This window comes from Hyla sarda, unplaced genomic scaffold (assembly GCF_029499605.1).
Source record: "Hyla sarda isolate aHylSar1 unplaced genomic scaffold, aHylSar1.hap1 scaffold_1188, whole genome shotgun sequence".
Classification (NCBI taxonomy): domain Eukaryota; kingdom Metazoa; phylum Chordata; class Amphibia; order Anura; family Hylidae; genus Hyla; species Hyla sarda.
The window spans coordinates 1-13658 of record NW_026607811.1 but is presented as its reverse complement, the minus strand read 5'-3'; the positions used below and the strand labels follow the sequence as shown (position 1 = coordinate 13658).

At 45.8% G+C, this 13658-nt stretch overlaps 5 non-coding genes and 1 pseudogene across 5 annotated transcripts; all 6 read left to right on the top strand.

The window, feature by feature from the left end:
* The first annotated feature begins 1034 nt into the window (after positions 1-1034).
* On the top strand, positions 1035-1234 carry LOC130303042 (U2 spliceosomal RNA). The gene has a single exon (XR_008853170.1). It is a non-coding gene; the product is annotated as a U2 spliceosomal RNA (small nuclear RNA).
* A 2086-nt stretch (positions 1235-3320) lies between these two features.
* On the top strand, positions 3321-3499 carry LOC130303051 (U2 spliceosomal RNA; annotated as a pseudogene).
* Positions 3500-4193: 694 nt separating this feature from the next.
* Positions 4194-4376, top strand: LOC130303043 (U2 spliceosomal RNA). The gene has a single exon (XR_008853171.1). It is a non-coding gene; the product is annotated as a U2 spliceosomal RNA (small nuclear RNA).
* Positions 4377-6470: 2094 nt separating this feature from the next.
* Positions 6471-6661, top strand: LOC130303013 (U2 spliceosomal RNA). Its single transcript, XR_008853141.1, has one exon. It is a non-coding gene; the product is annotated as a U2 spliceosomal RNA (small nuclear RNA).
* Positions 6662-8747: 2086 nt separating this feature from the next.
* On the top strand, positions 8748-8938 carry LOC130303001 (U2 spliceosomal RNA). The gene has a single exon (XR_008853130.1). It is a non-coding gene; the product is annotated as a U2 spliceosomal RNA (small nuclear RNA).
* A 3639-nt stretch (positions 8939-12577) lies between these two features.
* LOC130303041 (U2 spliceosomal RNA) lies at positions 12578-12769 on the top strand. The gene has a single exon (XR_008853169.1). It is a non-coding gene; the product is annotated as a U2 spliceosomal RNA (small nuclear RNA).
* Positions 12770-13658: the final 889 nt, after the last annotated feature.

Here is a 13658-nt window from a genome sequence, read left to right as displayed (position 1 = left end):
GGAGTGGGGATAATTCCACACTTCCCTCGCAGAGAAAGACTGGTGACTGTAAGAATGTACAGCCCATATACACCAGAAGAAGACATTGTTACTTTCCTGTTAAGATTTTGTGATAATGTATTGCCCAAAGGTAAGATTTTGAACCAGTTTGGATTATGGACTACCAAATGGAAGTTTGAAGTAAAATTTAAAGAAACGGTGGATGGTAAGCTAATAGTCCCGCCAGGGCGGTTTAAAATTGGAACGGTAAACGGTGACTTGTTTTTCTCCGGCATGCAAGAGTTTTGCCGTAAGTGTAAGCAGTATGGCCATAGTAAGGATGTATGTACATTCCTGTGGTGCTTCAAGTGCCAAGAAGAAGGTCATGAGGCGGAGAATTGTGAGAAGAAGAAGAAGTGCCATCTGTGTGGGAATGAGGGCCATCTTCTTGGCTCTTGTCCCAAGAAAAAGGTTGGGAAAAAAGAGGCGGTTAAAAGAAGCCGAGAGGAAGTAGTTGAAGCAAAAGAGCCTGAGCTAGAACAGGTTCCAATAAGAAGAGCAGCGGAACAGAAGAAAAAGAAAGAGGTGGAAGAGTTTGTGCCGTCACAATATGGTGGTGTGCTTGGAAGTTTATTGGAGAATCTGTCAGAAACAGAAAGACGGACATTTGATAAAGAAATGATTGAGCTAAAAGCAAGATTTAAGTCACGGGAGGAGGAGGTGCGGGACAAAGTTTATTTTTCTTTTAAGGCGGATATGAATCGTTTCATTGAAGCGTATAAAATTCCAGCCTGGTTGGCATCTCAAGCCAAGAGTGATGTGACTAGAGGGAATATCAGTCTAGGTTTGATTGATTTCCTAACGGTGTATGCTTGGAGGAAGGGAATGACTTTCTAATGGAGATTTGTTAATTAGAAAGTAAGGTATGGTTTAGTTATTTTATGAGTTTTTTCTTTATGTATTGATTTTAAAATGTTTCTTTTTATTTCATTTGGTGTTTAAGAAAAGAAATTAAATTATGTTACCCAAGGATGAACACAATAATTGAGTTTCAAATAAGATCTTGGAACTCTGAGTGAGTTCTGAGGGCAACTTAAAAAAATCTGTTCTTATCAGTTTAATATCTGATACGTCCCCTATCTGGGGACCATATATTAAATGGATTTTTGAGAACGGGGGCCGATTTCGAAGCTTGCTTCCGTCGCCCTATGCATTGACCCGATATGGCAGTATCTTCGGGTACAGTGCACCACCCCCTTACAGGGTTAAAAAGAAAGATTCCTACTTTCATTGCTACCTGCTTGCTGGCTAGCCAGCTAGCCAGCCCTGTGGGCCTTGCTGCTGCTGCAGCCAAAAAACAAAAGGTGGTGCTGCTGCTGCTTCTTCTGCTGCTTCTGCTTCTGCTTGTGTCTGGCCCCTGTTGGAGCGTCCAGGCACAGGACTTCTGCTGCTGCTGACTAAATGGCCTCCTTAATTGGATCATTTGAGTAGCCAGCACACCTGTGCAGATAGGGCATGACATGATAGGCAGCTGCCTTGATAGCGGGTGGGTGCTGAATGTTCCTAATTGACAAAATAAGATTAATGCTTATGAAGAAATATAAAATCTCATCCCTTCCCCAATATCGCGCCACACCCCTACCCCTTAATTCCCTGGTTGAACGTGATGGACATATGTCTTTTTTCGACCGTACTAACTATGTAACTATGTAACATAACATGGGGGGGGGGTCTCCTGGCTGTTCACACAGGTGTGTCATTGCTGTACATTGACCATGCATTGCTTCTGTGGTATTGCAAAGGCAAAGACAAATGCTTCCAGCCATCCATTGCACTAATGGATTGGTCATCAGCTGGCTGTCTATGTCCCGCATCAATATAGACCAAAGTACAGAGGGTTAGGCTATGCTATTGTGCACCTACCTGATGCATCAGAAGGTGCGAGGCCCTTGCTAAATTCTGTGCACAGACTTTGAGATCTATGCTTTAGACTGTATCTAAACCTGCTCCAACATGGACTGACATTCTGGCCTACTTTCAGCCGATGCGACTTGTCTGTCGCTGAACAGTCGCTTTTTATGTATTCAGCACCTATGTATAATGTTGTAAAAATGCTCTAGAAGCTAAAGTCGCAGAAATGTCACACATATTTGGCCTGCAACTTTCTGTGCGACAAATTCAGACAGGAAAAATCAGTATAAATCCTTAGAAAATTATCCCCCAGTGTCTCCATCTGCTGGCGGTATTGAATAAGCATTGCTGCACTGATGGGGTATGCATTAGACGAAAAAAAAGAAGAAAAAGAAGAATAATACGCCCAGAAAAGAGGCGAAAAGGAGAAAAACGTAAAAAAACGTGAAAAAAAAGTAAGAGGAAGAGAAGGGAAAAAAAGGTGGAAATGGGTTTAAAAGTGATTTTGGCGGAGAAATATATATATATATATATATATATATATATATATATATATATGCGCACACACACACATAGATATAAACGTATTCTCCGTTGAGATATTGCAGCCGCTGCTGTGTCCAGGCCCAGGAGCCTTAGCACTGTGCTGTGATGTCACTCAATACCACTGACATCACTAGGTGTAAACAACATCTCTCCTTTGCTGTGTATGTGACTATGGAGCTGTTTGGTGATGTCGTCTATTACGGCCTTCATAGAAGCAACAGGAGATTGTTGCATCCATCTTGAACCCTCAGAACTACAGTGCTATGATGTCACTCACTTCCACAGGCCTTGCAGAGTGTAAACAACAACAACCCAGCTTTGTTGTGTATGTAACCAAAGGGATTTGTGATGTCACCTAGAACCTTCACAGCAGCGACAGCTTTATGAGGAGCATCAGCACTGCTCTGCCTGAGCAGAACCATCACCGCCATAGGTTGTCAAATAACCCGGATTTAACCCACACAGGTAAGTCCAATGGGGTGCAGGCATGTCCTCTATGCTTACAGCTTCCCGTGGGTGTTGGTTTGATACCGTTTGGGGACAGCCAAGGAGGCATCTGCAGGCAACAAAGGTAGGTGTGTGCTTGTGAGTGTGTTTCCTATGCAGATCCTAAGCCCAGTGTCACATGCAAGTAGGAGGAGTAAGAAGGGTTCCTGGCAAATCCGGGTTATGGATTGCATTTAAAAAGGCCCCGTGGGAGTGCAATGGGCCCCTGTCTTGCTGCTTAGCAATAATGGTATGGGTTTAGGTTCTGCTGTGTGTACTGGTGGTTGACTGCCCCCCAGCCCAGAGTGTGCATGGAAAATTGTCTGGCAGCCTCCCTGACAGCAAGCAGTGATAGTGCCCATGAAGGGGACCTTGTTGGGCCCGCCCCTTTCACGGTTATCGCTTCTCGGCCTTTTGGCTAAGATCAAGTGTAGTATCTGTTCTTATCAGTTTTTCATGCCGGTGGACAGTAACGCCGGTGTGGGGATGGGTGCTGCATGGAGGATGCAGGTGTACCAGGGCTTTCCGGGGCTGGTTCTGAGGAATCAGCTCGACGGCTGCCCCGATGTGACCTGTTCCCTCCGGGTCTCGCCATGAGGCTGAGAGGGTCTAGAGCCGAGGTACTTTTGTGCCTCGGGGAGTGGTGACCCCGAGGTGCCGAAACTCACTGGGAGGATAGGCTCACTGAGTTGAAGCACGGGCACCATAATCTCTTCACCTTGTGGCACTCACCTCTTGATTCCCGGCCTTCTGGCTAGGATCAGAGAAATTTTTATAGATCCGGCCGGATGTCCGGGCAGTATATCTGCACACATTCACTTATTTATTTCTTTTTTGTCTCACTGTGTCACTTTTTGCGTGTTGTGTGTTCACAGGATTGGTCAGGATGCGGTAGCCCTTCTGGGTGTCCCTCCTGGCGGTCTAGGGGAGGTGTGTGTGGCCATTAGGTTCCGCACCTCCCTGCAAACACCCCGGGTACTCCTGCTTTGGCAGGGTACCTACCGTAATCGGCTCTGCGGGCAGATACCTTGGCTAACGCCAAGGGGGATGCCGGGAGCATTTGTGGTCCCCTAGTAGCTTCGGCGAAAAGGGACATCGAACCTGGAACCTCGCAGGTACCTTTTGGTCCGGAGGCGAAGGGTAAGGTTTGTTGGGGGGCCTCTCTCCTATCGGAGAAGGGCTTGCGATAGACCGCATCCTTTGTGCACGTTTTTTTTAGTGTAACACGTTTGCACTTTTTCTTGCACTTTGGGTGAATCGAAAGCACGTTCCTCGGCTTTAGATAAAAAAAAAAAAAAAAATCTGTTCTTATCAGTTTAATATCTGATACGTCCCCTATCTGGGGACCATATATTAAATGGATTTTTGAGAACGGGGGCCGATTTCGAAGCTTGCTTCCGTCGCCCTATGCATTGACCCGATATGGCAGTATCTTCGGGTACAGTGCACCACCCCCTTACAGGGTTAAAAAGAAAGATTCCTACTTTCATTGCTACCTGCTTGCTGGCTAGCCAGCTAGCCAGCCCTGTGGGCCTTGCTGCTGCTGCAGCCAAAAAACAAAAGGTGGTGCTGCTGCTGCTTCTTCTGCTGCTTCTGCTTCTGCTTGTGTCTGGCCCCTGTTGGAGCGTCCAGGCACAGGACTTCTGCTGCTGCTGACTAAATGGCCTCCTTAATTGGATCATTTGAGTAGCCAGCACACCTGTGCAGGTAGGGCATGACATGATAGGCAGCTGCCTTGATAGCGGGTGGGTGCTGAATGTTCCTAATTGACAAAATAAGATTAATGCTTATGAAGAAATATAAAATCTCATCCCTTCCCCAATATCGCGCCACACCCCTACCCCTTAATTCCCTGGTTGAACGTGATGGACATATGTCTTTTTTCGACCGTACTAACTATGTAACTATGTAACATAACATGGGGGGGGGGGGTCTCCTGGCTGTTCACACAGGTGTGTCATTGCTGTACATTGACCATGCATTGCTTCTGTGGTATTGCAAAGGCAAAGACAAATGCTTCCAGCCATCCATTGCACTAATGGATTGGTCATCAGCTGGCTGTCTATGTCCCGCATCAATATAGACCAAAGTACAGAGGGTTAGGCTATGCTATTGTGCACCTACCTGATGCATCAGAAGGTGCGAGGCCCTTGCTAAATTCTGTGCACAGACTTTGAGATCTATGCTTTAGACTGTATCTAAACCTGCTCCAACATGGACTGACATTCTGGCCTACTTTCAGCCGATGCGACTTGTCTGTCGCTGAACAGTCGCTTTTTATGTATTCAGCACCTATGTATAATGTTGTAAAAATGCTCTAGAAGCTAAAGTCGCAGAAATGTCACACATATTTGGCCTGCAACTTTCTGTGCGACAAATTCAGACAGGAAAAATCAGTATAAATCCTTAGAAAATTATCCCCCAGTGTCTCCATCTGCTGGCGGTATTGAATAAGCATTGCTGCACTGATGGGGTATGCATTAGACGAAAAAAAAGAAGAAAAAGAAGAATAATACGCCCAGAAAAGAGGCGAAAAGGAGAAAAACGTAAAAAAACGTGAAAAAAAAGTAAGAGGAAGAGAAGGGAAAAAAAGGTGGAAATGGGTTTAAAAGTGATTTCGGCGGAGAAATATATATATATATATATATATATATATATATATATATATATATATATGCGCACACACACACATAGATATAAACGTATTCTCCGTTGAGATATTGCAGCCGCTGCTGTGTCCAGGCCCAGGAGCCTTAGCACTGTGCTGTGATGTCACTCAATACCACTGACATCACTAGGTGTAAACAACATCTCTCCTTTGCTGTGTATGTGACTATGGAGCTGTTTGGTGATGTCGTCTATTACGGCCTTCATAGAAGCAACAGGAGATTGTTGCATCCATCTTGAACCCTCAGAACTACAGTGCTATGATGTCACTCACTTCCACAGGCCTTGCAGAGTGTAAACAACAACAACCCAGCTTTGTTGTGTATGTAACCAAAGGGATTTGTGATGTCACCTAGAACCTTCACAGCAGCGACAGCTTTATGAGGAGCATCAGCACTGCTCTGCCTGAGCAGAACCATCACCGCCATAGGTTGTCAAATAACCCGGATTTAACCCACACAGGTAAGTCCAATGGGGTGCAGGCATGTCCTCTATGCTTACAGCTTCCCGTGGGTGTTGGTTTGATACCGTTTGGGGACAGCCAAGGAGGCATCTGCAGGCAACAAAGGTAGGTGTGTGCTTGTGAGTGTGTTTCCTATGCAGATCCTAAGCCCAGTGTCACATGCAAGTAGGAGGAGTAAGAAGGGTTCCTGGCAAATCCGGGTTATGGATTGCATTTAAAAAGGCCCCGTGGGAGTGCAATGGGCCCCTGTCTTGCTGCTTAGCAATAATGGTATGGGTTTAGGTTCTGCTGTGTGTACTGGTGGTTGACTGCCCCCCAGCCCAGAGTGTGCATGGAAAATTGTCTGGCAGCCTCCCTGACAGCAAGCAGTGATAGTGCCCATGAAGGGGACCTTGTTGGGCCCGCCCCTTTCACGGTTATCGCTTCTCGGCCTTTTGGCTAAGATCAAGTGTAGTATCTGTTCTTATCAGTTTAATATCTGATACGTCCCCTATCTGGGGACCATATATTAAATGGATTTTTGAGAACGGGGGCCGATTTCGAAGCTTGCTTCCGTCGCCCTATGCATTGACCCGATATGGCAGTATCTTCGGGTACAGTGCACCACCCCCTTACAGGGTTAAAAAGAAAGATTCCTACTTTCATTGCTACCTGCTTGCTGGCTAGCCAGCTAGCCAGCCCTGTGGGCCTTGCTGCTGCTGCAGCCAAAAAACAAAAGGTGGTGCTGCTGCTGCTTCTTCTGCTGCTTCTGCTTCTGCTTGTGTCTGGCCCCTGTTGGAGCGTCCAGGCACAGGACTTCTGCTGCTGCTGACTAAATGGCCTCCTTAATTGGATCATTTGAGTAGCCAGCACACCTGTGCAGGTAGGGCATGACATGATAGGCAGCTGCCTTGATAGCGGGTGGGTGCTGAATGTTCCTAATTGACAAAATAAGATTAATGCTTATGAAGAAATATAAAATCTCATCCCTTCCCCAATATCGCGCCACACCCCTACCCCTTAATTCCCTGGTTGAACGTGATGGACATATGTCTTTTTTCGACCGTACTAACTATGTAACTATGTAACATAACATGGGGGGGGGGTCTCCTGGCTGTTCACACAGGTGTGTCATTGCTGTACATTGACCATGCATTGCTTCTGTGGTATTGCAAAGGCAAAGACAAATGCTTCCAGCCATCCATTGCACTAATGGATTGGTCATCAGCTGGCTGTCTATGTCCCGCATCAATATAGACCAAAGTACAGAGGGTTAGGCTATGCTATTGTGCACCTACCTGATGCATCAGAAGGTGCGAGGCCCTTGCTAAATTCTGTGCACAGACTTTGAGATCTATGCTTTAGACTGTATCTAAACCTGCTCCAACATGGACTGACATTCTGGCCTACTTTCAGCCGATGCGACTTGTCTGTCGCTGAACAGTCGCTTTTTATGTATTCAGCACCTATGTATAATGTTGTAAAAATGCTCTAGAAGCTAAAGTCGCAGAAATGTCACACATATTTGGCCTGCAACTTTCTGTGCGACAAATTCAGACAGGAAAAATCAGTATAAATCCTTAGAAAATTATCCCCCAGTGTCTCCATCTGCTGGCGGTATTGAATAAGCATTGCTGCACTGATGGGGTATGCATTAGACGAAAAAAAAGAAGAAAAAGAAGAATAATACGCCCAGAAAAGAGGCGAAAAGGAGAAAAACGTAAAAAAACGTGAAAAAAAAGTAAGAGGAAGAGAAGGGAAAAAAAGGTGGAAATGGGTTTAAAAGTGATTTCGGCGGAGAAATATATATATATATATATATATATATATATATATATATATATGCGCACACACACACATAGATATAAACGTATTCTCCGTTGAGATATTGCAGCCGCTGCTGTGTCCAGGCCCAGGAGCCTTAGCACTGTGCTGTGATGTCACTCAATACCACTGACATCACTAGGTGTAAACAACATCTCTCCTTTGCTGTGTATGTGACTATGGAGCTGTTTGGTGATGTCGTCTATTACGGCCTTCATAGAAGCAACAGGAGATTGTTGCATCCATCTTGAACCCTCAGAACTACAGTGCTATGATGTCACTCACTTCCACAGGCCTTGCAGAGTGTAAACAACAACAACCCAGCTTTGTTGTGTATGTAACCAAAGGGATTTGTGATGTCACCTAGAACCTTCACAGCAGCGACAGCTTTATGAGGAGCATCAGCACTGCTCTGCCTGAGCAGAACCATCACCGCCATAGGTTGTCAAATAACCCGGATTTAACCCACACAGGTAAGTCCAATGGGGTGCAGGCATGTCCTCTATGCTTACAGCTTCCCGTGGGTGTTGGTTTGATACCGTTTGGGGACAGCCAAGGAGGCATCTGCAGGCAACAAAGGTAGGTGTGTGCTTGTGAGTGTGTTTCCTATGCAGATCCTAAGCCCAGTGTCACATGCAAGTAGGAGGAGTAAGAAGGGTTCCTGGCAAATCCGGGTTATGGATTGCATTTAAAAAGGCCCCGTGGGAGTGCAATGGGCCCCTGTCTTGCTGCTTAGCAATAATGGTATGGGTTTAGGTTCTGCTGTGTGTACTGGTGGTTGACTGCCCCCCAGCCCAGAGTGTGCATGGAAAATTGTCTGGCAGCCTCCCTGACAGCAAGCAGTGATAGTGCCCATGAAGGGGACCTTGTTGGGCCCGCCCCTTTCACGGTTATCGCTTCTCGGCCTTTTGGCTAAGATCAAGTGTAGTATCTGTTCTTATCAGTTTAATATCTGATACGTCCCCTATCTGGGGACCATATATTAAATGGATTTTTGAGAACGGGGGCCGATTTCGAAGCTTGCTTCCGTCGCCCTATGCATTGACCCGATATGGCAGTATCTTCGGGTACAGTGCACCACCCCCTTACAGGGTTAAAAAGAAAGATTCCTACTTTCATTGCTACCTGCTTGCTGGCTAGCCAGCTAGCCAGCCCTGTGGGCCTTGCTGCTGCTGCAGCCAAAAAACAAAAGGTGGTGCTGCTGCTGCTTCTTCTGCTGCTTCTGCTTGTGTCTGGCCCCTGTTGGAGCGTCCAGGCACAGGACTTCTGCTGCTGCTGACTAAATGGCCTCCTTAATTGGATCATTTGAGTAGCCAGCACACCTGTGCAGGTAGGGCATGACATGATAGGCAGCTGCCTTGATAGCGGGTGGGTGCTGAATGTTCCTAATTGACAAAATAAGATTAATGCTTATGAAGAAATATAAAATCTCATCCCTTCCCCAATATCGCGCCACACCCCTACCCCTTAATTCCCTGGTTGAACGTGATGGACATATGTCTTTTTTCGACCGTACTAACTATGTAACTATGTAACATAACATGGGGGGGGGGTCTCCTGGCTGTTCACACAGGTGTGTCATTGCTGTACATTGACCATGCATTGCTTCTGTGGTATTGCAAAGGCAAAGACAAATGCTTCCAGCCATCCATTGCACTAATGGATTGGTCATCAGCTGGCTGTCTATGTCCCGCATCAATATAGACCAAAGTACAGAGGGTTAGGCTATGCTATTGTGCACCTACCTGATGCATCAGAAGGTGCGAGGCCCTTGCTAAATTCTGTGCACAGACTTTGAGATCTATGCTTTAGACTGTATCTAAACCTGCTCCAACATGGACTGACATTCTGGCCTACTTTCAGCCGATGCGACTTGTCTGTCGCTGAACAGTCGCTTTTTATGTATTCAGCACCTATGTATAATGTTGTAAAAATGCTCTAGAAGCTAAAGTCGCAGAAATGTCACACATATTTGGCCTGCAACTTTCTGTGCGACAAATTCAGACAGGAAAAATCAGTATAAATCCTTAGAAAATTATCCCCCAGTGTCTCCATCTGCTGGCGGTATTGAATAAGCATTGCTGCACTGATGGGGTATGCATTAGACGAAAAAAAAGAAGAAAAAGAAGAATAATACGCCCAGAAAAGAGGCGAAAAGGAGAAAAACGTAAAAAAACGTGAAAAAAAAGTAAGAGGAAGAGAAGGGAAAAAAAGGTGGAAATGGGTTTAAAAGTGATTTCGGCGGAGAAATATATATATATATATATATTATATATATATATATATATATATATATATGCGCACACACACACATAGATATAAACGTATTCTCCGTTGAGATATTGCAGCCGCTGCTGTGTCCAGGCCCAGGAGCCTTAGCACTGTGCTGTGATGTCACTCAATACCACTGACATCACTAGGTGTAAACAACATCTCTCCTTTGCTGTGTATGTGACTATGGAGCTGTTTGGTGATGTCGTCTATTACGGCCTTCATAGAAGCAACAGGAGATTGTTGCATCCATCTTGAACCCTCAGAACTACAGTGCTATGATGTCACTCACTTCCACAGGCCTTGCAGAGTGTAAACAACAACAACCCAGCTTTGTTGTGTATGTAACCAAAGGGATTTGTGATGTCACCTAGAACCTTCACAGCAGCGACAGCTTTATGAGGAGCATCAGCACTGCTCTGCCTGAGCAGAACCATCACCGCCATAGGTTGTCAAATAACCCGGATTTAACCCACACAGGTAAGTCCAATGGGGTGCAGGCATGTCCTCTATGCTTACAGCTTCCCGTGGGTGTTGGTTTGATACCGTTTGGGGACAGCCAAGGAGGCATCTGCAGGCAACAAAGGTAGGTGTGTGCTTGTGAGTGTGTTTCCTATGCAGATCCTAAGCCCAGTGTCACATGCAAGTAGGAGGAGTAAGAAGGGTTCCTGGCAAATCCGGGTTATGGATTGCATTTAAAAAGGCCCCGTGGGAGTGCAATGGGCCCCTGTCTTGCTGCTTAGCAATAATGGTATGGGTTTAGGTTCTGCTGTGTGTACTGGTGGTTGACTGCCCCCCAGCCCAGAGTGTGCATGGAAAATTGTCTGGCAGCCTCCCTGACAGCAAGCAGTGATAGTGCCCATGAAGGGGACCTTGTTGGGCCCGCCCCTTTCACGGTTATCGCTTCTCGGCCTTTTGGCTAAGATCAGGTGTAGTTCTGCTCACTTGGTCTGGCCAGAGGGTGTCTGGGGTACCCGGCTCCTTTGCCTGGGGGGATCGTCCTTCTTAACGGAGGGACTTCACCCCCCTGCTGCTATCAGGGAGCCGGCTTAGTCCCCAGACAACGGGAGGCGATCCCCACCTACCTACTTCGGTGGGGGAGGTGTCTGGACATCATGGACATGGAGGAAGATTGCGGTTTTTCTTCGGAAGGCGTGCCGCCTTTTGCGAGACTTCGGAATGGAGTTCGTATTTCCCTGCTCGATGTCCGGAAGAAGGAAAGAGGCCTTGTCTTTGTCGTGGAAGAAGTGCTGTTTAAGTTGCTGGAAGTCAAGAGGGAGCAAATCCTATCCATGCTTGAGTTTCCCAGAAGTGGATACTACGACGTGGTGCTGGCTTCTGAAGAGGACTATGATTCATTTTGGAACATATTGCAGCAAAAGAAGGTATGTCCGGTTTTGGAAGGGGTGGAGATAGTTCCACATTTCCCACGTAGAGAACGATTGGTGACTATAAGGATGTATAGCCCATATACTTCGGAGGAGGATATCGTTACCTTTTTGTCTCGATTCTGTGACAGTGTTCTGCCTAAAGGCAAGGTATTTAATCAATATGGACTATGGACCACCAAGTGGAGGTTCCATGTGAAATTTAAAATGGCAGATGGCAAGTTAGTGATCCCCCCAGGCCGGTTTAAAATTGGTTCTGTGAACGGGGATCTGTATTTTTCTGGCATGCAAGATTTTTGCCGCAAATGTAAACAGTACGGTCACAGAAAGGAGGATTGCACGTTTTTGTGGTGTTTCAAGTGTCAAGAGGAGGGTCACGACGTGGAAAATTGTCAAAAGAAACGGAAATGCCATCTGTGTGGTGAGGAGGGCCATCTGCTTGGCTCGTGTCCTAAGAAAAAGTCTGAGAAAAATTCAGAGAAAAAGGAAGCTGTAAAAAGAAGCAGAGAGGAACCAGCTGAAGTGAAAGAACCAGAAGTGGAGCAGGTTCCAACTAGAAGACCTACAGAGCAGAAGAAGAAGAGAGAGGAGGAAGTGTATGTGCCAGTGCAGTATTTTGGTGTGCTTGGTGGTTTGTTGGAAAATTTGTCGGAAGCAGAAAGAAAAACGTTTGACAAAGATATGATGGATCTAAAGATAGGCTTGAAGAACCGGGAGGAAGAAGCTCGGGATAAAGTCTATTTTTCTTTCAAGGCAGACATGAACCGTTTTGTTGAAACGTATAAAATTCCAGGCTGGTTAGCGTCTCAAGTTAAGAAAGATATAGCAAATGGCAATATCAGTCGAGGACTGATAGACTTTCTAATGGTGTTTGCATGGAGGAAGGGGATGACCTTCTAATTTGGTTTTGCTTAATTAGAAAGTAATGTTTGGTTTTGCTATTTTATGTTGTTTCTTATTTTGTTTTTAAATGTTCTATTTTGTTTCATTAGTGTTTAAGAAAAGAAATAAAAACATGTTACCTGATGATGAACACAAAATTGAGTTCCAAATAAGATCTTGGAACTCTGAGTGAGTTCTGAGGGCTAACTTAAAAAAAAAATCTGTTCTTATCAGTTTAATATCTGATACGTCCCCTATCTGGGGACCATATATTAAATGGATTTTTGAGAACGGGGGCCGATTTCGAAGCTTGCTTCCGTCGCCCTATGCATTGACCCGATATGGCAGTATCTTCGGGTACAGTGCACCACCCCCTTACAGGGTTAAAAAGAAAGATTCCTACTTTCATTGCTACCTGCTTGCTGGCTAGCCAGCTAGCCAGCCCTGTGGGCCTTGCTGCTGCTGCAGCCAAAAAACAAAAGGTGGTGCTGCTGCTGCTTCTTCTGCTGCTTCTGCTTCTGCTTGTGTCTGGCCCCTGTTGGAGCGTCCAGGCACAGGACTTCTGCTGCTGCTGACTAAATGGCCTCCTTAATTGGATCATTTGAGTAGCCAGCACACCTGTGCAGGTAGGGCATGACATGATAGGCAGCTGCCTTGATAGCGGGTGGGTGCTGAATGTTCCTAATTGACAAAATAAGATTAATGCTTATGAAGAAATATAAAATCTCATCCCTTCCCCAATATCGCGCCACACCCCTACCCCTTAATTCCCTGGTTGAACGTGATGGACATATGTCTTTTTTCGACCGTACTAACTATGTAACTATGTAACATAACATGGGGGGGGGGTCTCCTGGCTGTTCACACAGGTGTGTCATTGCTGTACATTGACCATGCATTGCTTCTGTGGTATTGCAAAGGCAAAGACAAATGCTTCCAGCCATCCATTGCACTAATGGATTGGTCATCAGCTGGCTGTCTATGTCCCGCATCAATATAGACCAAAGTACAGAGGGTTAGGCTATGCTATTGTGCACCTACCTGATGCATCAGAAGGTGCGAGGCCCTTGCTAAATTCTGTGCACAGACTTTGAGATCTATGCTTTAGACTGTATCTAAACCTGCTCCAACATGGACTGACATTCTGGCCTACTTTCAGCCGATGCGACTTGTCTGTCGCTGAACAGTCGCTTTTTATGTATTCAGCACCTATGTATAATGTTGTAAAAATGCTCTAGAAGCTAAAGTCGCAGAAATGTCAC